This window comes from Acomys minous, assembly GCF_964271855.1.
Source record: "Acomys minous genome assembly, chromosome: 1".
In the NCBI taxonomy this organism is placed as follows: domain Eukaryota; kingdom Metazoa; phylum Chordata; class Mammalia; order Rodentia; family Muridae; genus Acomys; species Acomys minous.
This window is the reverse complement of record NC_140483.1, coordinates 98,511,969-98,537,953: the sequence shown is the minus strand read 5'-3', so window position 1 is coordinate 98,537,953 and position 25,985 is coordinate 98,511,969. Positions and strand designations below refer to the sequence as shown.

Sequence of the window (25,985 nt, the reverse complement as noted above, 5' to 3'; positions counted from 1 at the left end):
TAATTCACATTTGCTTACTATTAATTTCAGAGTAACAGCTAAGATGGGCATAGACTATATCGCAAGAGAGATTTGACTAAAAAGACATGTATACAGACGTGTCTGTAGAGGCTGTGGCTGCTTATCTGTTGCTCATTAACTCAGGCAAGCCTGTAGAGTATGTAGTTTCTATGGTTTTTGTGAATATAAAAACTAGTGTGGTACATCAAACGAGATGTATTAATGAGCAAGGTCTGAATGTTGACCAGCTTTTGCTCCTACTGATTAAGCTTGGTGCTCTTGATCACTCAAGTAATAGCGTAAGTGAACTAAGGGGACATCCATGGGGTCTTGATGCTTGAAATTAGACAAGTAGGAGGATCCAAGATGGTGGCGAGCAGTGTGGACCGAGTTTGGAAGCTCCAATGAACAATTCGGGGAACTGCATAGATCTCTGAGCCAGGAACACCAAGGTCCCCACACCACAGCAGCAGGAGTGCTCCACGGTTCGGAGGGACCAGGGTGCGGCGGACCTGCGTGCCCCTGCACATGGGAGGAGTGCGCATTTTCTCAGATTGGAGCGGCAGTGGCGGAGGCAGCAGCAGCAGCAGCGGAGGCACCAGCGGCACCAGCGTCAGCAGCAGTAGTGGCTGAGATTTGCAGCTCTGAGCCTTCCAGTGGAGGTGATTAGTGTGGTGGCCAGGGAGAGTTGCTGCGGGAGAGGGGACTCCGGACAGGATTTGGGTCGAGTGGTGCCTTGTGACCCAAACTGGACTCGGCAAACAGTTCAGCCCCAGAGTCCTGGGGTCAGCTCAGTGCGCTGTGCCATGGAGATGCTGACTCAGCGCAGCAAGCAATTCTGCCCCAGGCACTAGCTCAAGGCAGCCACAGATCCCCTGCTGGGACAAAGGCTGGGTGAAGCGCTCAGTTTCACCCCAGGCACCAGCTCAGCACAGCCTCAGTTCTCCGGCTATGATGCAGGCTGGGCGGATAGCTCAGTTTCACCATGGGCAACAGCTCAGCGCAGCTGCAGTTCCCCGGCTGTGACACAGGCTGGGCGGATTGCTCAGTTTCACCCTAGGCACCAGCTCAGCGCAGCCTCAGTTCTCCGGCTATGACGCAGGCTGGGCGGATAGCTCAGTTTCACCATGGGCAACAGCTCAGCGCAGCTGCAGTTCCCCGGCTGTGACACAGGCTGGGCGGATCGCTCAGTTTCACCCTAGGCACCAGCCCAGTGCAGCTGCAGTTCACTGGCTGTGACACAGGCTGGGCAGAGTGCTCAGTTTCACCCTGGGCACCAGCTCAGGGCAGCCACAGTTCGCTGGCTGTGATGCAGGCTGGGCAGAGCACTTAGTTTCACCCTAAGCACCAGCTCAGCGCAGCCACAGTTCTCAGCCCAGAGGCACTAGCTGGACTTGCTGGGCAGATTGGGCCAAGAGATTTCTAGTTGAGCTGTGCACACAGGCGCACGGATACAAGACTCTGGCTGGACTAACCACACAGTATAGGCTGGGAGTCCTGGGCTGAATTCAGTGTGCAGTGTGAGTCCAGAGTCCCTGGCTGAGCTCAGTGCACAATTCCACCCCAGAGACTCAGGTGGAGCTCGGCGTGCAGTTTGGGGCCAGAGTCCCTAACTGTGTTTGGCAGACAGATTGGGCCCAAAGACTCTAGGGGAGACTTTGGCACAGTCCCGGCTCTAAGACTCTGGTTGGACACAGTGTGCAGTTTGAATCCAGAATTCCTGGCTGAGCTGGGCAGATGGTTTGGGCCTTGAGTCAATAGCTGACCATAGCACGCACTTTGGGCCAAAAGCCCCTAGCGGAGCTCGGTGCACAGTCCCAGCCCAAAAATTCTGGCTGGACCCTGTGTGCATTTTGGGCCCAGAATCCCTAGCTGAACTCGGCAGATGGTTCAAGCCCTGAGAATCTAGCAGAGCTCTGCACGTGGTTCAGACCCAGTGTCCCTGGCTGGACTTGACAGGGAACCCAGAAGGCTGTGGATACCTTGGCCTGACCCAACGCTCACTCAGAGATCCAGACCGATTACAGGACACACAGCACAGGGGAGCTGAGGATCACTGGCTGTGAAAGTCCAAAATGACAGGGCTAGCCTCCTGCCATACACACCTGTGAAGTATCAGAGCTTCCAGACTAGGGAAATCATGAGAAAACAAGTGAATCTATCATCAGACTCCCTCCACCCAACTCTGGAAGCTACCCAACAAAAACAAAGATGGCAAGATGTCTAAAGGACAGCGTAAAAGCATATGCAAAAAAAACCCCAAAACAACATGGCGTCTCTAGTTTCCAGCTATCCCAAAGAAAACAACCCAGAGAACTCAAATACAACGGAAACACAAGAAAATGACCTCAAATCCTTGGTAATGAGGATGATAATGGAGGAAACAAATAAAATTCGTAATCAAATACAGGAGGACGCAGACAAACAGGTGAGAGACATAAAAGTAGCACATAAAGTGGAACTGGAAAAATTTCAGGAAAATGCAAATAACCAGATGAAAGAAATAAATAAAACGGTGCAAGCTCTGAAGAACTATAAAGAGTCAATGGAAGAAACTCAGGAATATACAAACAATCAGATGAAAGAAATAAAAAATCAGTTCAAGAACTGAAGACGAAAATGGATTCAATGATAAAACACAGACAGAAGATAAACGAGAACGTGCGACCTCAGAGAAGGCGAGCAACACAGAGGCGAGCTTTTCTAACAGAATCCAAGAGATGGAAGAACGAATCTCAGGTCTAGAGGATACAATCACAGATCTTGAAGCAACCATTAAAGAAAATGCCAAATCTGGAAAACTCCTGACACAAAACATCCAAGAAATTAAGGACACCATGAAAAGAAGAAATCTGAGGATAATAGGCATTGAAGAAAGAGAAGATATCAGTCTCCAAGGCCCAGAAACTATTCTCAACAAAATCATAAAAGAAAATTTCCCCAATCTAAAGAAAGAGATGCCTATAATCATACAAGAGGCCTACAGAACACCAAATAAAATTGACTAGAAAAGAAAACCTGCCCATCACATAATAATCAAAACAGAAAACATACAGAACAAAGAAAAAAATATTAAAAGTTGCAAGGGAAAAGGGCCAAATAACATTTAATGGCAAACCTATCAGAATTACACCCTACTTCTCAGCAGAGACCATCAAAGCCAGAAGGGCCTGGACAGAGATCCTGCAAACCCTAAGAGACCACAGATGCCAGGTCAGACTACGTTACCCAGCAAAACTATCAATAATGGCTAATGGAGAAAACAAAATATTCCATGACAAAACCAAATTCAAACAGTACCTATCCACAAATCCAGCTTTACAGAGGGTACTAGAAGGAAAACTCCATCCCAAAGGGTCAAACTACAACCAAAACTACTCAGGAAATAGATAACTATACCACGGCAAAAACACAACTACACAAACGCTCAACTGGAACCAACATTAAAATTAAGACTCTTAACAGTCACTGGTCATTAATATCTCTCAACATCAATGGTCTCAATTCTCCAATAAAAAGACACAGACTAACTGAATGGGTGCATAAACAAGATCCAACATTCTTCTGCATTCAAGAAACACATCTCACCCATAACGATAGGCATGACCTCAGGGTAAAAGGTTGGGAAAAAATATTCCAAGCTAATGGTCACAAGAAGCAAGCAGGCGTAGCCATTTTAACATTGAACAAAATAGACTTTCAATCAAAATTAATCAAAAGGGATGCGGAAAGACACTTCATACTCATCAAAGGTAAAGTCAACCAAGATGACATCACAATTCTGAACATTTATGCTCCCAACACAAGGGCACCCACATTTGTAAAAGATTTGCTAAAAAGGCTTAAACCACACATCAATCCCCACACAATAATAGTGGGAGACTTCAACATCCCACTTTCACTGAAGGATAAGTCATTGAAACAGAAACTAAGCCAGGAAATAACATCATTAACCAACACCATGGGTCAAATGGATCTAACAGATATCTATAGAACATTTCACCCAAACAAGAAAGAATATACCTTCTTCTCAGCACCCCATGAAACCTTCTCCAAAATGGATCACATCGTAGGTCACAAAGCAAGCCTCAACAGATACAAGAGGATTGAAATAATACCTTGTATCTTTTCAGATCACCATGGTCTTAGGCTGCAATTCAACAACAACAGAAATAACAAAAAGCCTACAGGTACGTGGAAACTAAACAACTCTCTGCTAAATGACACCTGGTCCAGGGAAGAAATAAAGAAAGAAATCAAGGAGTTTCTGAAATTCAATGAAAATGAAGGAACAACGTACCCAAATTTGTGGGATACATTCAAAGCAGTGCTAAGAGGAAAATTCATAGCACTAAGTGCCTTTAAAAAGAAATTGGAAACATCGCACGTAAGCATCTTAACGACACAATTGGAAGCCCTAGAAAAAAAGAAGCAGAAACACCGAAAAGGAGTAGACGTCTGGAAATAATCAAACTCAGAGCTGAAATTAACAAATTAGAAACCAAGAAAACAGTCCAAAGAATCAACACAACCAAGAGCTGGTTCTTTGAGAATATCAACAAGATAGACAGGCTGTTAGCCAAACTAACAATACTGACAGAGGGACAGTATTGAAATCAACAAAATCAGAAATGAAAAGGGAGACATAACAACAGACACTGAAGGAATACAAAGAATCATAAGATCCTACTTGGAAGGCATATATGCCACAACATTTGAAAATCTAAGGGAAATGGACAATTTTCTTGATCAATTTCACTTGCCAAAGTTGAGTGAAGAACAGATAAACAAGCTAAATAGTCCCATTTCCCCTACAGAAATAGAAGCAATCATTGATAGTCTCCCAACCAAAAAAAGCCCAGGGCCAGATGGTTTCAGTGCAGAATTCTACCAGACCTTCAAGGGCGAGCTAATACTGATACTCTTCAAGCTACTCCAAAAGATAGAAAGGGATGGAACATTACCAAATTCATTCTATGAGGCCATAGTCTCATTGATGCCTAAACCTCACAAAGACTCAACAAAGAAAGAGAATTTCAGACCAATTTCTCTGATGAACATCGATGCAAAAATATTAAATAAAATACTTGCAAAACGAATACAAGAGCACATCAAAGATATCATTCATCATGACCAAGCAGGCTTCATTCCAGGCATGCAGGGATGGTTTAATATACGGAAATCCATCAATGTAATCCACCATATAAACAAACTGAAAAAAAAAACCACATGATCATCTCTTTGGATGCAGAGAAAGCATTTGATAAAATCCAACACCCATTCATGTTTAAAGTTTTAGAGAGATCGGGAATACAAGTCACTTTCCTCAACATAATAAAGGCTATATACATCAAGCCAATAGCCAAAATCAAGTTAAATGGTGAGATACTCAAGGAAATTCCTCTAAAATCTAGACCAAGGCAAGGCTGCCCACTCTCTCCATATCTCTTCAATATCATACTCGAAGTTCTAGCCAGAGCAATAAGACAACAAAAGGAGATCAAGGGTATCCAAATGGGAAAGGAGGAAGTCAAATTATCCCTATTTGCAGATGATATGATAGTGTATATAAGTGACCCTCAAAATTCCACCAGAGAACTCCTATAGCTGATAAACCTTCAGCAAATTGGCTGGATACAAAATTAACTCAAAAAAGTCTGTAGCCTTCCTATACACAAATGAAAAGCTTGTAGAGGAAGAAATTAGGAAAACCACAGCCTTCACATTAGCCACAAGCAATATAAAATATTTAGGAGTTACTCTAACTAAGCAAGTGAAGGACTTGTTTGAAAAAAATTTCAAAACTATGAAGAAAGAGCTTGAAGATGACATGAGAAGATGGAATGATCTTCCTTGTTCTTGGATCGGGAGAATTAACATAGTAAAAATGGCCATCCTACCAAAAGCAATCTACAGATTCAATGCAATCCCTATCAAAATACCTACACAATTTTTTAAAGACATTGAAAGTTCAACTCTGAACTTCATATGGAAAAACAAATACCCAGAATAGCGAAAACAATCTTGTACAATAAAAGGTGCTCTAGAGGAATCTCCATACCTGATCTCAAACTGTACTATAAAGCAATAGTAATTAAAACAGCATGGTACTGGCACTGCAACAGGCTGATTGATGAGTGGAATCGAATCGAAGACCCAGATATGAACCCACACACATATGGTCACTTGATTTTCGACAAAGAAGCCAAATCCATTCGATGGAAAAGGGATAGCATCTTCAACAAATGGTGCTGGTCTAACTGGATGTCTATGTGTAAAAAAAAATGCAACTGGACCCATATTTGTCACCTTGCACAAAACTCAAATCCAAGTGGATTAAAGACCTCAACATAAAACCAGAGACACTAAGTCACTTAGAAGAGAAATTGGGGAAGAGCCTGGAACATTTTGGCACAGGAGACAACTTCCTGAATAGAACACTAACAGCCCAGGCCTTAATGTCAACAATTAATAAATGGGACCTCATGAGGCTGAAAGCTTCTGCAAGGCAGGAGACACTGTCAAGAGAACAAAGCGACAGCCTACAAACTGGAAAAAGATCTTCACCAACCCTACATCTGACAAAGGTATAATATCCAAAATATATAAAGAACTCAAGAAATTAAACACCACCAAACCAAATAACCCAATTGAGAAACGGGGCTTGGAACTAAACAGAGAATTCTCAACAGAGGAATATCAAATGGCTGAGAAACACTTAAAGAAATGCTCAACCTCCTTAGTCATCAGGGAAATGCAAATCAAAACAACTCTGAGATTCCATCTCATACCCATCAGAATGTCTAAAATCAAACTTTCAAGTGACACCACATGCTGGCTAGGATGTGGGGAGAGAGGAACACTCCTTCACTGCTGGTGGGAATGCAAACTAGTACAGCCACTTTGGAAATCTATCTGGTGCTATCTCAGAAAAATGGGAATAGGGCTTCCTCAAGACCCAGCTATTCCACTCCTTGGAATATATCCAGAAGATGCTCCAGCACACAACAAGAAAATTTGCTCAACCATGTTCATAGCAGCCTTATTTAAAATAGCCAGATCATGGAAACAGCCTAAGTGTCCCTCAGTAGAAGAATGGATAAAGAAACTGTGGTACATATACACTATGGAATATTACTCAGCCATTAAAAACAAGGAATTCCCAAAATTTGTGGACAAATGGATTGAGCTAGAAATGATCATAATGAGTGAGTTAAGCCAGAAGCAGAAAGACTCAAATGGTATATTGTTGAGAGCTGCGAGGTGCCATGCCTTAATATGACGTAGGCTTCTGCCTTCTGCCATCCCGACGGCGAGCGCTCTCTAAGATAAACAAGTCCTTATATGGCAAAAGGCTGTGCAAGGGTAACTGGTGATCTGATGATGAGCAGTCCTGCTCTGACGCTGACCTATGAGAAGGTGGCACCTGGCATGAGCTGATTGACCCTTGATTTGTACTTAAGCTTGGCCCTTCCCTTCTTCGGGGCCATTCCCACTGAGCTTAATCCTGAGTAAAGATCTCGAGAAGAAGTCTGGTTGTTGGTGTCTTATTTCCACTGGACGGTGCGGCGCCAACAGTATATACTCACTTATATCTGCATAATAGCCCAAGGGGCATGTCCCATGAAAGCCTTCACTTACCAGGAAAGTGGGACAGAGGGGAGGACATCCCATTGAGACTCTGGATGAGAGAAGCATGGGAGAATAGCAAAGCAGAAGGATCCAGAAGATCCTAGAAACCTACAAGTAGAACATTATGGTAGGCAGATTTAGGCCTAGGGGTCCTGCTCAAACTAAGGCACCAGCCAAGGACAATACAGGCTGTAAACTTTAAACCCCTACCCAGATCTAGCCAATGGTCACAACAGTCTCCACAATTGAGTGGAGAGTGGCATATGACTTTCTCACGTACTCTGGTGCCTCACATTTGACCATGTACCCTGGAGGGGGAGATCTGGTGGCATTCAGAGGAAGGACAGCAGGTTACTGAGAAGAAACTTGATACCTTATGAGCATATACAGGGGGAGGTAATCCCCCTCAGGAACAGTCATAGGGTAGGGGAATAAGGGGAAAATGGGAGGGAGGGAAGAATGGGAGGATACAAGGGATGGGATAACCATTGAGATGTAACAAGAATAAATTAATAAAAAAAGTAATTAGACAAGTATTTTGCTGGAATTCTTGAAAGTAAAAGTAATCTACAGTGACAGGAAGTAGGCTGATTATTTCAAGAATACAGGCAGCGGAATGGACGGATTACAACAGAAGGCACAGATAATGTGGGTGGGGTTGTAGAAATGTTGGTCCCCTTAACTATCGGAATAGTTTCAAAGTTCTAGACTTAATGTCAAAGCAGAACAAATTATGCTCTTAAACTGTGAAATTCAGTATCATTTTTAACTGCAACCAAACAAGGTTATATAAGGCAAAGAACAGAAACAAACTTTCCCGGGTGAACTTGACCCAAAACAGTTTTTATCCCATCAACTTCCAGAAATCTACTAAGTTCTCAGAGTGTCAAAACAATTGGCTCACCACACGGCGACAGGGGCAGGAAGCACCTTATTATACTGAGTGGGGGATTTCTCAAGGCTAAGGATCTCCATCCTTCACTTTGTCTGACCATACCTAGAAATCTATTCTGCTCTTCCTTGGTGCCTATAAACTTGAATGTGCTGTGCCTATATGAATACAATTTATTGCCACTGACAGACTGACAAGTTACCAATATGAATTCATTTTTCTAGCAGATAAATGATTACAACTTTTATCCCCATTTTAATCATTGTCATTCGATTCTTTTTCTCTGTGCCTATGATACTTTTTTTTTATAAACTTCCTCTCTTTTCTTATCTTGTCTTCTCTTCTCTTCTCTTCTCTTGGCTGCTTAGGCTCTCCTTGGAAGACCTGTGCTACACCTCAAAGGTATAACAAAGCTATCAAGTGTCATTGTGCCTAAGATTCTTCTGTATTAGTAGAGATTTGGGATGTGCTGATATCTATCTTGAAACATGAATCACAGTTGTACAGAACCCAGAAGGACCATTTGTGTATATAATTATCACTTTCAAGGACACAAGTTCTTTTTCTTGATTACTTGTCTAATAATTATTGAGTCTAAAAGCTAAAAGGAACTTCTGCTTTTACTGTTCTTACTCTGGTATAAACAGAATGGTTCTTTACTTACTGTTTACTCACCGTCTGGCAACTTTCCTTAGGACCAAAACATGGCACTTATAGCGCCAAAGGCTTCCTGGCAGCAGCAGTCAGAAATTTCCAGTAAATATCTTATAAAAGTCATGTTTACACTGGTTGCACATCACTGGAGGTTACTCCCATGATTTCAGAGCTGATGTGGCACGGGATCATCTTATCTTCATGCACCTTAATCACTGGGAAAGTTAACTGCAGCAGAAATGGCTATCCACATGTTCAGATCAGCAACCTCAGTAAGTTATACTACTGTTCTTTTTATGCAGATCTTTATCTAGTCGCTTTTGTACCTCGTCTACTGTTTTATTAAATTAACGAACTACATCATACCTCAAAGGGAATAGTGACTTATATAAGATAATAGAATTGTTTTTTCACTACCCTAAACAATAGGTTTATTCAATAACACACATGCAATAATAATTAAAATGTGTCCATATCTATTCATTAACCCAATATTATAAATTCAAGATACTTTATCTCTAGGCATGTCAGTGGTCAGATGCCGTCCACATTCAACACTCCCTATATCTTTATTCCCGAGTCTAAGAAACACTAATTGAAAGATTGTTTTTTTACTTGAATGTTGTAGAATCCAATTTAAGTTTAAAAGGCTTTGTAGTGACTTTTGTGTAGACAGCTATTCATGTAGCTAGAGTACAATTAAGAATGTAAGTGTTGTGTTGCAAAGTCAGTGGGTACGCTGCTGACAAAGAGGAAACAACAGATGGATGGATTTCTATTTAGATGGTGTCTTCAAGGTGAAGCTGACTGGTTTCTCAGATGTGGTGATGGAAAGGGAAGAAATATAGACAGATAGCTGTTAGGCTTCGATCTTGAACAGATAGATGAAGGTGTAGGTTAGTTAAATGAGAAGAGGTGGAAGTTGAATTATGCTGATGCTTCTATAAAATTGCAACTTGGAAATAAATTTAAAGTTTAAATTTCCTGAAAATACAAGAAGGTAAAAAAAAATCATAGTGGAAATAAAAGAGTAGGAACAATGAGAATATATGTGGCATTTAAAGACAAGGACCAAATCACTTAAAATGATTATAGACAAAACATTTCATGTTTGGGTGAAAGAGAAATTAAAAGCAGACACCAAGAAAATGCAGTTTACAAAACAGCAGAAGTTTTAGAGTATTGTTTTCCATTTTATGTGATTTTTATCTTAGTGGTACTTTAGGTTCATAGAAAAGTGAGTGAAAACTACACAATTCCTGTATACTTTCTGCACACAAACATGCATGGCTCCCTGTTACGACATCTAAACTGAGTGACACACTTACCGTAAAAGATGAACGTCTACTGACACATCCTTATCACTCAAAGACAGTGTTTACTTTAGGGTCTAGTCTTGCATTCTACATCGAGTGTGTTTGCACAGGAGTACAAAGTATATTCACAGCACTAAAGTGTTGGAGTAATCTCACTGCACTGACAGTATGAGCTACACTTTCAGTGTAACCACCAAATGCCTCTTATCAACATCAGTGTTCTTATTTACTATAGTTCTAAAGGTCATGCGATGATTTTCAATGACTTCAAGGCCGAGAATCAGTGCTTTGAATATAGTGTACTGTGACTGCAATCTTCCACTAACAGAATACAACAGAGACATGGTGTTTTGTGAAACTGAGAATTGGTATAGTGGTAAACATTCAGGTAGACTGTTTCCAGGAATCTTTTAAATCACAAAACAATAATGCATCTATCAGAACCATGCATATAAAAGCCACAACGAATGCCTACTTGATTCCATTCAGGTGGCTGGTATAAAAAGAGAGCAACCACAGGATGAAGATGTAGGTATTTGGAAAATTAAACAATCACCATTTGATTTTTTTCCCCTGACACGGGTTTTTCTGTGTAGCCTTGGCTATCCTGGATTCATTTTGTAGATCAGGCTGGTTTAAACTCTCAGTGATCTGCCTACCCCTGCTTTCCAAGTACTAGGATTAGAGGCGTGTGCCACCACACTGGGCTGCCACCATTTGAAAACACTGCTTGTTTCTCTGGATAAACATATTACCATACGGCCTATCAATTTCATTCCTAGGTATATCCAACAAATGAGCAATTTATCTCCCTGAAATAATGTGTACATAAGTGTTCATAATAACCATGGCTGGATCAACATCAATGCCCATTAGCTGGAGATGAATTAATAAATAAAGTATTTCTACACAATGAATAATTTTTGGAGTTACATAAAAATACTACTTGGATAATCTTTTAAAATAGTATGTTTTATGGAAGAAAATAGTAATAAAGTTCCTTTTGTTATTATTATCACAGTCTTTGAACTATTCAGGATAGACTAATCAGAAACACTAAAAGCAGCAGTTGGCTAAAGAGTTGGGGACAAAATGGCAGGCACAATGAATGAAAACTGGCTGGGTGTGGTTTTCTTTTTGAAGTTATGAAAGTGTTTAAAGTTTCTGTGACAATGTTTGTGAAACTCAGTGAAAATACTGAATACTAAATTTGAGATCTACTGAAATACTAACTTTGATAAATTTTATGATATGTCAATTACATGCTAATAAATTAATTATATATTTTAAATACTAAAGACTGTGTTTCGTGAGGCTGGTGTTATCTGTGCTAAAAAAACGATACTGAGAGTGAGAATTGATTTAAAGCATTGGATCTGACTGTAGGCAATGCTTCAGACTGTCTTATTAGTGAAAGCATGTTCTCCATTTTGTCTATACTGTGATAAAGTGCCTGAGAGAACTATCTTATTTTTTTTAAAGGCTTACTTTTGTTCCTGGTATCAGAATATTTATTCCATATTTGATTGGAACTATTCTAAAGAACCATGGCAGATGTGCACATAACAAAGGAAACTGATCTCCTTATCAGGGCCAGGAAGGAGAAGGGGGATCAGGAGAAAGAGAAAGTGGGGAGGGAGACAGGTACAGATGAGGGGGGAGAGAGGGATTCTAGGAGAAAAGGAGGGGAAAGAAGGGGAAGAGAAAGAAGGAGTATGGGGTGGACATGTCCAAGTCCCTTAGAAGAGCACCCGCTTGTGAACTAACTCCTTTCAAGTGTGTCCTATTCCAGCACTTTGGTATCTCAGGCTGGTGACCACGCTGTTAGCATGTGGGCTTTTGAGGAGCACTTCAGACCCAGGACAGAAGGATTCAGAATCATCAAGTTATAGTTGTGCTTAGGGTGAGGATGTTATTTAAGAGAGTACTACTAAATTGCTTTGTTTTTATTTTTTATTAATTAACTTTTTTACATAGATATTTATATTATTACACATATATACAATAAACTACCTATAGCAGGAAGAAGCATGACACAATTAGGAATTATATAAATTATACATTCTTAGTGATTTGGCTATTTGTATTTAGCAACCTCTTTCCTATCTTGGTGCATCTAAAATTCTGAATGTAGATCAATCTCTATCACATCTTGTCATTATCAACTTAAAATATTTATCTGGACCTAAAAGCATCTTAACCCCTAAACAACTAAGCTTTATTGTAAAACTAGGATACCTGGTCTTCAACTCCATTAAAGACTTGAGAAGGAATAAACTTGATTACCTGAGAATGCTGGGAATGCAGCTTCCCAAATGAAAAGATGACAGACACAGTTTTCTACCTGAACAGTCACCCAAAACTCTGTAATGTTGGAGCATCATCTTCAACCTTCTATCCCAATATATCTGACAGACATAATTGTGAGTCAAGAACTATTGAGGACTTGCTTACCCTGTCTTGGCAGAGTTTGTCGACTCTGCCTGCATTCAAGCTTGCCCCTTTTTAAGGCAGGATTCTGTCTGTGGTAGAAATGAAAACATTTTGCCCAGTGGCTTGTTTGCCACGTTTGAAGCCATCTCAATAAAGAGATTCTTTAATTGTCATCATTCTCTTTGAGGTAGGCTGGGTGTTACAAGGAGTTAACTTGTCTCATTGTCAGTGAATCTTTAAAATAGTAAAAACATTTGTAAATTCCATATTCTGTATTTCTCTGAGGTTTTTGAAGGCCTTATCTAACTATCTGACCTTATCTTTCTATAGAATCATATCTATCTGTAGCACCTAAGATAAATAAGTTATACCAGTTAAATGTTAGTTGATAAAGTCATGGTCATGTACATTAAATCACATTTTTATGCACATCCTGAAAATCCAGAAATTAAAGGCAAGTTAGACAGAATCTGAGTCTAACAATTTAAGATTATGTCACAGTTATCCTTGTTATAAGTAGTTTATTGTATACATGTCGAATAATATAAATGTATATGTAAAAAAAAAGAATCAACAGAGTGGCCAAATTAGCACTGGACACTTCACACAATGATGTTAGTAGGTCTGGATCTGGTGGAGGCAACATTTGCATTGTGATCAGAAGAAAGACAAAGTTCACAGGTTCAAATGCAGATTAAGTTGTACATCTTTGATGGGCCAGGAAACATTCTGAGGGACAACTTTCCAAATGTAGCAACCTTCATGCAATTTGTCATAGTAAACAAGAAAGTTAACTTAAGGACAGAGAAGTGAAAGCAATTTTTGAAAGAGGCCACACAAAATGAATGTAAGTTTCAGGTTAGCCAGGCCTATATAGGATTTTGGGCAGAAAACAAACAGTGGGTTTATATGTAAATGAAAAAAATCAAAATATCCCACAATAGCAGTTCTCAGCATGTAGGCAGCAACCCCTTTGTGGGCCGTATATCAGATATCATGCATAGCAGATATTCAAATGATGATTCATAACAATAGCAACATCAGTTATGAAGTAACAATGAAAATTATTTTATAGTTGGGGGTTATCACAACATGAGGAATTGTGTTAAAAGAGTGAGTTACAGCATTAGCACAGTTGGGAGCCACAATTCTAGAAGAATAGACAACTTCTTGACAGTCACCACCCACATTGCTGTTCTAAATTCTAAATCAAAGTTGCTTCATAGGTGGGCAGCAGAAATATAGAGAGCACAACTAATTAAAATAAAAATATTGGGGTATGTTTAGGAGAAAGGGGAATAAATTAAGAGGCATAATTTAATATTGGTTATCATTAAGTCAGCTGAATGAAATGAGCTATGTAACTAAATTTAGGTTTTTTACAAAATGCAGAAAAATGTTTAGTCACAGAATAAACCCTGCAGCCTAGGAAAACTCAAGAAACTTGCTTTTCATTTTGTCTTCTGAACTGTCATACTAACTTGTTTTTGTCTATTCTGTTCTTCTCTAGTTTAAGTTCACTGTATAGACCGCTAAGAAAATGAACACTAGCAGTATGTTTTGCATTTCTCTATTGTCATAAATTATCCGTTGCACCCACTGTGTGTAGTAGATAACATGGTGGAATGCTTGGAACAATTTGAGTTGTATTGATGATAGATCTCACCCAAGAAAATAGTTTTTAAAAGTCTACACATAATGAACTGAAAATTCCCTAGGAGCTATGTTAGAAATGAAGGTACATAAGGTCTTTAAGTTCCTTGCAATACGGTTAAGGAAAAATAGCTACCGAACCAAAAATCATTCATTCTGACTGCAAAACAATCAGGTCATGGGAGTAGCCAGTATGTATCACCAGAGAAGGTCAAGAAAGACCTGTGGACAGGTGATAGCTGAGCCTGACTTAAGGGAAGGGAGATGAGTCGTGAAACCATGAGAAATGGAAAAAAGATCTAGGGAAGAGAATCGCAACTGCTAAGTTAGAGCTGCCATGAACTGGGCACGCTGAGAAACAGAATACTGCTAATTGACTACATCATTGTGACCAAGAGACATAAGGAGACACAACGTAGGAAGTAAGGCCAGAGAGTTTTGTAAGGACCTAGTCATACAGAGTCTTCAGAGCAAGACATGAAGTATGGGGGATTTTTTTTTTAAAGTTCTTAGTAGTAAACCACTGTAGTGTTGTGTTGTTTGCATTTTGGGAATGGCAACAGTATGAAGTAGTTTATGCCTTAAATTCATCAGTAACTTCTCTATAAAAATACAACATAGGGAGGGAATCAAGAAGCCCAAAGAGTATATAGCAGTTTTCTACACAAAATATAAGGGTTTGGATTAGGATGGGAGCTGTGAGTAAACTGATGGTAAAATTTTCAATTAGTGCCAAAGGTTAAATATACATGTTAAATATACATGAAGTATGTGATAGAATGAAAAGAATCATGTGTGATTTGTGGTGTTAAACCGAAGGTTGGGGATTGACAAAAATGAAATATTTATCTCAGAGGTAGAAATGTACCATTGAAAGAAATATGGTCTACTTAAGCCTTTAGCCACATTGTTTGATCAAGTTGATGCAGCATGCTTTGTGGCCACCTCTAGTATTAGATCAAGTATTAGATCTGCCATGTGAAACACTTGACAGACAGAGATAAGAAGCCAGCTTGTCTTTGTTCATAACTAATTCATGTGACAGAGAGTTGTGTTTTTTTGAAGACTGACCCCCCTGGCCGTGTTTTCTGTAAAAAAAAAAAAAAGAATGAAATTAGTGCTGCTGCCATATTCTAACACAGCTTCCCTACAATGCCTTGACCAGTATTTTATGGATTTCTTATAGAAATAGAACAGAGAGTTAAAGTAGAAATATTTTACCCAGTCATATTTCTCAACATGTTGTAGTCTGCTGATAAAGCATTGATTTCTCTACTCTAGTGTCTCACCTTCTACTGGTTAGGAAGGAATGGGAAACATGTCTACATGCTCTTTATATCTGTTTAGGCTTATTGTTGAAGTAGCATTGAGTGGGAATGGATAACCTTGTTCATGATATTCAATAACAATTTCATTAACAAGTGAAATAGAATACAGATCAACTGGTACCTGAAGTGATATGCACACAATGAGAGGGCAAAGTGCTAGGGCCGTTTAATACTCAGTGGCATGGGTGGACTTGTCTACTTGTCTGAGTTTAACTCCTGAAATTACTATGAAGGTTGCAGGAAAGAACCAATTTCTCAGCATTGTCCTCTGACCTGAACATACACACTGTGGCGCATACATCCCTCAACCATGTGCCAAACACACGCATGCACACAAGGCCATTAAATCAAAATTTTAAAATTAGGATCACAAAGAAAGAATGCACACAATTTAATCAAAATATACCAACTAGCAAAATAGAACACAGAAAATTTTCTATAAATTGGTTTCCAGTCTTCCTCTGGTAAAGGAAAGGGACCAATTCCTGAACATATAAATTCAACTCTGAGTGTGCAAACTGGTGACTCTTAGGTTAAATCTAGCCCTGAGATTTATTTTTGGCTGTCACGCTGGTTTTAAAAATGATTTTCAGAAGTTGTCAAGATTTGAAAATTTAAAGATTTGTATCTTTCTCCTAAATTCAAAACTCTGGCAAGACTAGAGTCTGGATTTATATTCCGGGAAGACAGCTGGCTGGAGCTGATTAAATCCCACATCTATAATCTTAGCAAGTTGCCACATCCTCAGACAGTCACTTGCTTTCCTGATTATTTAGATGAGGTGTCAATGCCAGGTTGTTCCACTCATCTGTATTCTGTTGGCTGACACTGTTCTGACCCCTGTCTGCATCAGCACCAATCCAAACACTCTTCTAAAATATAAGTCAGATTACAACTGTCCCACGTACAAATGACCCAAGCAATTTCATATTGTCTGTAAAATAAAATGCAAGTTAACTCATGATTTTTCCTGAAACTTTGAATTACAAATGTCCTATCTAAGTTCATAATCTACTATACATTAGTATCCATTAAGTGAATACAATAAAAATTTCTATATGAATGTATGAAAAATGTCACAATAAAGTTCATTATCCTGTATGATTCATATACATTATTTTTAAAAAAATGTTATTCAGCAAAATATTTATCTTCAGTAAGAGAAAGTCTTCACGTAGGAGAGACTGCATTCTTGTAAAGAACATCAAGTCCTTAGACTTAATTACAATGCATCCTTTATTGTTTTTCTTGTAAATGAAATAGTCTCAACATAGTATATAGATTTTTCAAGTTGTAGCTGAGGTTTCAGCCACATCACTTCCACTAAAGACAATTAATTGAACTGATATTTCCCAAAAATAATACTTAGGAAACTAATACAAGGGACCATTTCTGATTTAAAGAGGAACAGTTGTTTAAAGAGCAGTTGTTGACATGAGGTGGTTATATGTTAGAAAAACATAATGGAAATTCGTATTAAATATTGTGGTCACATAGGGAAGATAATCAACAACTTCTATGGCTAATATGCCTAAAATCCTAAATGTACATATTTGTAGGAATCCTAGGACTTGGACTCTGTTGCTTTATAATTGAATTGATTTTGTTCCTTCACATTTACTCAGATGTATATAAGTACAAGGAGAAAGCATATGGAAGGACACCATCATGAGGCTGCTGAACGGTCACGCTTACCTGGAAGGCAAACATTTCCCGCCCTTCCCAAAGCTCTTACTTTGACAAAGAGATGAAGGAAAAAAATATGTTATCAGGTATTCCACTTCTGCCCTTTCTGGCACGCACATGGGGGCAGTCCCGAAAATATCCAAAGAATTATTTTTGAGAAATATCAATCAGATTAGTTATCTTTAATTTCACACACATCTCTTTCACAATTGCTACCCCTGTTCACTCTGAATCCCCTTCAGCACCATCTCCCTGCTTGTGTTTCTTTCAGTACTCTCGTGCCCCGAATTCCCGCCAGAATGCCCCAGTTAGTTCCACCTACAGCGTTCTAGGGCTTTGTTAACCCGAAGCTCCAAACTGTTCCACTTCCCTCCTGACAACAAGGTGCAAAATTCTAACACCCACACATTAGACGGTCAGAGCAAAAGTTCCAAAGATCGATACAGACATTTGCTATGTGACTTTATATGAGGCTATGACCAATAGCCTCAAGAAGCAACCTAGGAAAAGAAGCCTTTTTTTCTTTTGCTCCGTTTTTCTAGACACGGTTTCTCTAGCTGTCCTGGACTGCCTTTGTAGACCAGGCTGGCCTTGAACTCATGAAGATCCACCTATTCTGCCTCCCAAGTCCTGGGATTAAAAACATGTGCCACCACACCCAGTGAAATGAAGGCATTATTTGATTGATGACCTGAGGGTGTAGAGTCATGCCCTCATTTCAGTGCACCAGGAAGCAAAGACCAGACAAGGATTATGTCTGTGCTACAAAATACTCAGAGTCTGCTCCCAGTTGACACAGTTCCTCCAGTAACACTCTGGCTCCTAAAGTTTCCACGACTCTCCAAACAATACCACTAGCTAGAGACATCATATCTAATCATGTGAGCTAATAGAGGCCATTTATATCAAACTATAACTCACCCACTTTCATAGGCTAGTTTTGATTATCATATGAAAAATGCAGAGAAAAGAACTATGTGGACCTTCTCCTTTAGAAAGAAATTATTGCTCAGGATCTTTATCTATTATTCAATTTGAGAGATTTTTAAAAAGATAATGGGTCAAGAAACCAATATAGATATTGCTTGTCTAAGGATTAAAAATAGCTTATTAAATTATTCTTAAACTTCATTTTCTGAAACTACAAGAAAAGTATATTTTGAACATTATGCTTCAGAGCAAAGAATCTCTAATGATGCAAGTGCCTTGCCCATAATAAATATCTTTAGCTGCTGTGCACCTACAACCAATGGCAGAATACCTGACATTTTTCCTCCTATAATGTGAACTTGATAGAATTATCTTACTTTCACTCTTTCCTCATTTGTATACATTCAAATAGATGCAGTTGTGCAACTTGTCAATATCAATGGTAAATTAAAGTCTTAGACTCATGATGAATTTTCTTTGTGATATTAAATTGAAAATGCATACACACATATATGCACAATATCCCTATGACATATATTGACAATATCTGTTGTTTTTTTCCTCAATTAACTAATTAATTTGCATCCCTGTCATTGCTTCCCCTCCTTCCTCTCTTCCCAGTCCATCCCTCACACTTCCTCTCCACCCATCCACGCTCCTTTTCTCCCCAGAGAAGGGGAGGCATCCTACAAATATCAACCTGACTTGGCATATCAAGTTGCAGTAGGACTAGATGCCTCTTCTACTATAGAGGCTAGACAAGGCATCTAAGTTAGAGGAAAAGGATGCAAAGGTAGGCAACAGAGTCATAGACAGCCACTGATTCAGTTGTTAGGGGACTCACATAAATACGAAGCTGTATATCTGTCTGACCCACGCATACTCTGGTTGGTGCCTCAGTCTCTGTGAACCCCTATAGGCCCGCTTTAGGTTCTTTTGTAGGTTTTATTGTAGCGTTCTTGACATCTCTGGCTCATTCAATCCTTCCTCCTCTTCTTCCACTAGGTTCCCCTACCTCAGCCTAATGTTTGAATGTGGATCTCTATATTTGTTTCCATCAGCTGCTTGGGTGAAACTTCTGAGAGGACAGTTTTGCTAGACTCTTGTCTGCAAGTGTAGCAGAGCATCATTAATATTGTCAAGGGTTGGATTTCTCTCATGAAGTAGGTCTCAAGTTGGTCCAGTCATTGGTTGGCCATTCCCTCACTTTCTGCTCCCTCTATATCCCTGCATCTCTTGTAGGCAGGACAAACTTGGGTCACAGGTTTTGTGTGGATGAGTTGATATCCCCATATCTCCATTGGAAGTCTTGCATGCTTAAAGCAAGTGACCACTTTAGTTTCCATATCTCTTGTTGCTAAGAGTCTTAGCTTGGTCACCCTCACACATTCTTGAGAGTTTTCCTAGTCCTAAGTTTCTGGACCCTTCCAGAGATACCCACCCTTAACCCCAATTTCTCTCTTTCCCAGTTCTCTCTACCTCAGACCTCCCCACACTTGATCTCTCTTCCTCCCCCTCCTCACCTGCTTTCCCACCCAAGTTTCCTTCCTCCATCCACCACCAATGTCTATTTTACTTTTTCTTCTGAATGAGAAACAAGCATTCTCACTTAGGCCTTCCCTGTTACTTAACTTGTTTGGGTCTGTGGATTGTAGTGTGGTTATCCTGTACTATATGGATAATATCCAATTTAAGTGAGTACATGCCATGTTTGTCTTTATGGGTCTGGGTTACCTCACTCAGGATGATCTTCTCTAGTTCTATTGATTTGCCTGTAAATCAATGATTTTGTCATTTCATTGTGTTTTTAATAGTTGAGTAGTATTCCATTGTGTAAATGTAGCACGTTTTCTTCATCCATTCTTCGGTTGAGGGACATCTAGGTTGTTTCCAGTTTCTGAATATTAGAAATAAAGCTGCTATGAACATAGTGAGCAATTGTCCTTGTAGTATGGTGAAACATTTTTGGTTATAAACCCAGGGGTAGTATAAATAGGTCTAGAGGTAGAGCTATTCCCAATTTTCTGAGAAACTACCTAAGTGATTTCCAGAGTGCTTATACAGGTTTGGACTCTCACCAACAGTGCAGGAGTGCTCCCTTTCTCCACATCCTCACCAACATGTACTGTCACTTGAGTTTTTAATCTTAGCCATTCTGATAGATTTAGGATAGAATCTCAGAGTCAATTTGATTTGCCTTTCCCTATGACTAAGGACAATGAACATTTCTTGAAGTCCTTCTTGGCCATTAAAATTTCTCTATTGAAAAAAATCTGTTTAGTTCTGTACTCCATTTTTAATTGGATTATTTGGTTTATTGATGTCTATTTTCTTGTGTTAATTATATATTTTGGATATTAACCCTCTGACAGATGTAGAGTTGATGAGAACATTTCTCAACCTTTAGTCTGTCGTTTTGTTCTGTTAACAGTGTCCTTCGTCTTGCAAAACTTTTTAGTTTCATGAGATCCTATTTATTAATTGTTGATCTTAGAGCCTGAGCTGTTGGTGTTCTGTTCAGGAAGTTGTCTCCTGTACCAATGAGTTCAAGGTTATTCCTCACTTTCTCTTCGATAAGATTTAAAATATCTGGTTTTCTGTTGAGGTCTTTGATTCACTTAGACTTGAGTTTAGTGCAGGGTGATAAATATGGATTTATTTGCATTCTTTTACATGCAGACATCCAGTTAAACCAACACCAATTGTTGAATGTGCTTTCTTTTACTGTATGATTTTAGCTCTTTGTGAAAATATCCAGTGTCATTTGAACATATCCCCTGGAGGGAGAGACCTGGTGGCACTCAGAGGAAGGACAGCAGGTTACCAAGAAGAGATTTGATACCCTCTGAGCATATACAAGGGGAAGTAATCCCCCTCAGGAACAGTCATAGGGGAGGGGAATAAGGGGAAAATGGGAGGGAGGGAAGAATGGGAGGATACAAGGGATGGGATAACCATTGAGATGTAACAAGAATAAATCAATAAAAAAAAGAGAAGGAAAAAAATCCAGTGTCTATAGGTGTGTAGGTCTATTTCTATGTCTTCCATTATATTCCATTCATCAACCTGTCTGCTTTTATGCCAATACTGTGTGGGATTTTATTACTATTGCTTTGTAGTGGAGCTTGAAATTAGAGATGATGATACCCTCAGACTTTTTATTGTACTGGATAGTTTTAGCTATCCTGGGCCTTTTTGTGTTTTCATATAAAGTTGAGAATTGTTCTTTCAAGATCTGAAAATAATTGTGTTGGAATTTATATGGAAATTGCATTGATTCTGTAGATTGCTTTGGTTAAGATGACCATTTTTACTATGTGAATCTTACTGATCCGTGAACATGGGAGCTCTTTCCATCTTTCGATATCTTCTTCAATTTTTTTCTTCAGAGACTTTAAGTACTTGTCATACAGGACTTTCACTTCCTTAGCTAGAGTTACACCAAGACACTTTCTATTATTTGTTTCATTGTCCATGGGCCCAATAGTTTATCAGCTGTGGGAGTTCTCTGGTAAAAATTTGGGGTAATTTATACATAATCTGCAAATAGTAGTATTATGACTTTCTAATTTGTACCTTCTTGATCTCCTTAATTGTCTTATTGCTCTAGCTAGAACTTAAAGTACTATATTGAATAGATATGAAGAGAGTAAGCAGCCTTATCTCACCCTTAATTTTAGTAAAATTTCTTTACATTTTTTCTCCATTTAATTTGATATTGTCTATTGACTTTCTGTGAATTGCTTTTATAGTGTTTAGGTATGTACCTTGTATCCTTGATCTCTCTAGGACCTTTAATGTGAAGGGGTGTTGGGTTTTGTCAAGGGCTTTTTCAGCATCTAATGAGATGATCTTGTGTTTTTTATATGGTAGGTTGTGTTGATGAATTTTCATATATTGAAACATCCCTGCATCCCTGGGATGATTCCTCTTTGATCATGGTGGATGATGTTTTTGATATGTTCTTCAATTTTGTTTCTGAGTATTTTATTCAGTATTCTTGCAGCAATGTTCATGAGAGATAGTGTTCTGAAAGTTTCTTCTTTTGTAGAGTCTTTGTATGGTTACAGTATCAGGGTAACTGCAGCCTCATAGAATGAGCCCTCCTCAGAAAGTCAGACAGAGCTTTGGGCCTGAGAATTGAGCTCAGGGGACAAGTTGCCGACACCTCAAGCCTTTTCTGCTTTAGTTCTAACAGAAAATCTTCTAGGCTAAGATTCTCTATATAATAATATATATAATTACAAATAATAATGCATATAATATCTATATAATAGGTTTTAAACATATAAATACTTTACCTGAATAAGTTGACAAAGTGGTATAGAAGCATTATCAAATAAGATCCATGTAAGGCAACATCCTCTATAGGTGAATTTATCATTTACTAGCAATTCCAGGTTTCAGTTTGTTTTCTGTTTTCTTCAATACTTCCAAAAATAAATGGAGCCTTATGTGATGCTAAGTAAAGCTGGAGCAAAAAGGGTTATAGAACCTTCTCAAAGTTGTCACTGTGGTAACAAGCTCAAGTATTATTGAATTTTCTTCAACTAATATATACCTTTAAAATTTTTCAAAAGCTCAGAGGTTTCTTGGTAATAGGCAGTAAGTTATCTGTAAATTTCTGCATGTTATACTTCATAGGTTCTTCGTTTTCTTCTTGAAGGAAGGATTAATAGATATCATTGGATTTTTCGCAAGTGTGTATGTAGTGACAAAGTAATTCAGATCTTAGGCATTTGAACACAATAGTTTAATGGTAGTGTTACTATATATAAAATATAAATGACACTTTCAGTTAAGTCTCCTTCAAAAAGAAAGCTAAACTCTAAATACAAACAAGAAGATTAGAATATTTACTGCTTCCTGAAAGATGATGTTTTTAAGAGTTAGTTGGCATTTAAATGTGAATTGAAAGCTAAAGATATTTGTCACATTAATTTCTGTAGGTATCTTATTGGAGATATTATGAGCTTCATTAGCACCCTTAGCCTACTGTGACTTCTAATAAAATTGATGCTGGTATGTTCAGGCTCATAACAAGCGTATGTGCAATAGTCTCGGAAGAAATGTTTAAGAGCTAGTTTTGAGCAATAAGCATAGGAATGGAGAAGAGGGAAAGGCAATGTCGGCAAGAATTGAGGATTCAGTACATGTGGAATATATTTAAATAAAAAGAAACTATAAACTTGCTTCCTGTGCTCAGCCCCTCCTTAGCTGCTGCTGCTTCCACACCTCACTGCTTCCACAAAGGTGGTTGTATCTCCCACATATGCTGATCTTGGCAAGTCTGCCAGGGATGTCTTCACCAAGGGCTACAGATTTGACTTAAGAAAATTTGATTTGAAAACAAAGTCCTAGAATGGATTTGGATTTCCCACCTCAGGCTCAAACAAGCCAGAAACACTCAAAGTGAACAGCAGCTTGGAAACCAAGTATAACTCGATTGAATATAGCCATTTACAGAGAAATGAAATAGTTATCACCCTGAGGACTGAGATCACCACGAAAGACCAGCTCATGCGCCTGGACTGAAGCTAACCTTTAATTCATTCTTCTTGCCTAATACAGCAGTGTGCGGGGTGGGGTGCTAAAATCAGACAGGGTATAAGAAGGAGTCCAACAACATTGGCTGTGACATGGACTTTGACATTGCTGGGCTCTCGATCCAGGGCACTCTGGTGCTTGGCTATGAGGGCTGGCTGGCTGGGAACAAGATGAATTTTGCAACCTCGAAATCTCAAGTGACCCAGAGCAACTTCACAGTTTGCCACAAGATGGATGGTTTCAGCTTTACTCTCATCTGAATGACCTGACAGAATTTGATGACTCTGTCTATCAAAAGGTGAACAAGAAGTTGGAGACTGCTGTCAGTGTCGCTGGGACAGCAGAGAACAATAAGTCTGAGTCTTCAGAACAACAGCCAAGTATCAGGTATACCCAGGGATGCCCAATGCCCGCTTCTCTATCAGAGTGATCAGCTCCAGCCTGATAGGCTTACAGCACACTCAGACCCGAAAGCCAGGGATAGCCAGGGATCAAGGGATTCCTGTCAGCTCTGAGGGATGGCGAGAGCATCAATGCTGGCAGCCACAAGCTTGCTCCATCTAAGAATGGAATTTGAAGCATAAACAAGTATTATAAATCATTAATTTAAAACTATTTTACAGCATTAGCTACCATCAGATTTTAGTTTATCTTTTAATGTTGTTTATCATGTTAGACCTCCGGGCTAATGACTTAGCTTTATGGTCTTACCATTTCAGAGGTATAGAAAAACCCTAGACAAGGTTATTTTAGCTGTGGAAGTGGGTTTGGGAGGAGCCCCTCTACATATGCTAGGCTGCAAGTTCAGGCCTTTTATAAATCGGTGTCAAGTCAAAAGGAAAAAAAAAAACTGTGACTTAGTGAGCACCGAAGCTTGGTATTGGAAAGGTTTCAGCTAGGTGCCTTGTTCCCACCACAGCATGTGAATTGCCCATTTTAAACCAAAAGTAGTCTTCAAGGTGTGGATAGTTACTTCTTGTATGCCGGGGTGAAGACCAGGGAAAAGATAAAGACAGTCATTGAGAACTTAATTCTTCCCTGTGCTGTAGTGTGGCTTTCTTTTTGCTTTTTCTTTTTTGTCATTGTACCAGAGTATGAAACAGATCCTGAACCTCTAGTCCCTGAGCTGGGCCAGTGATTGAGACCACAGCAAACAACACCAGGAATCTAAACTGATTTCTGTTGTAACCTCACCCTTCCATTTTTAAAAACAACTTAGTGGATACATTGGCTCCTCTCCTCCAAATTCTGTAATTGAGATCACTTAAAATAAATCTTGAATAAAGTACTGAAACCTCAAAGAAAAAAAAAAAAGAAAAGAAATTATAAAAGTTAATTGGTGTGCTGACAAAAAGTTAATATAGCAGTTTGCTGTGTTTAAAAACACCAGATAATGACCTGGACAGTGTCTACAACTGCTTTCAAAGAGAAATTATGCATTCCTCAAATACATTTTCTAACATTTGCATACCATCAGAATGCTGCCTTTGCTGCGGGACTCTACAGTCACTAACTACTGCAGGCATTTCACTTTCTATTCAGTGTGGAGAATGGGCCGTGAGCTGTGAAAGGATGGGCTCAGCACAGACTCCCTGGATCCACACACTCACACCGAGACTCTGACCTTTGCCTCATTGAAGTCAATCTCTGGCCCCGAAAGGAAGATCGTCTCATCTGTTCATTAAGAAAAACTTACACATTATGCATAATCTGAACTTGACTTTCTGCTGTGTAAATCAGGACCCTGACTTGAAAGGTCACTGCCACCTGCCATAGAACAGACAGGCACAGGAAGTTGGAGCCAACATTGATGCATTTGTACCTCCCTCTGCCTGACGGCTTATTTCCTCTTTACACATGAGATAAGACGTCACTTTCCACAGGAGGTCTTCTGTCATCAGAACTCATTCGTGG

The 25,985-nt window shown here is 39.3% G+C and overlaps 1 pseudogene across 1 annotated transcript; it reads left to right on the top strand.

Moving 5' to 3' along the window:
* The first annotated feature begins 528 nt into the window (after positions 1–528).
* On the top strand, positions 529–25,985 carry LOC311606577 (non-selective voltage-gated ion channel VDAC1-like; annotated as a pseudogene). Its single transcript has 3 exons — positions 529–612; positions 23,742–24,458; positions 25,614–25,985. The product of its transcript is annotated as a non-selective voltage-gated ion channel VDAC1-like (transcript).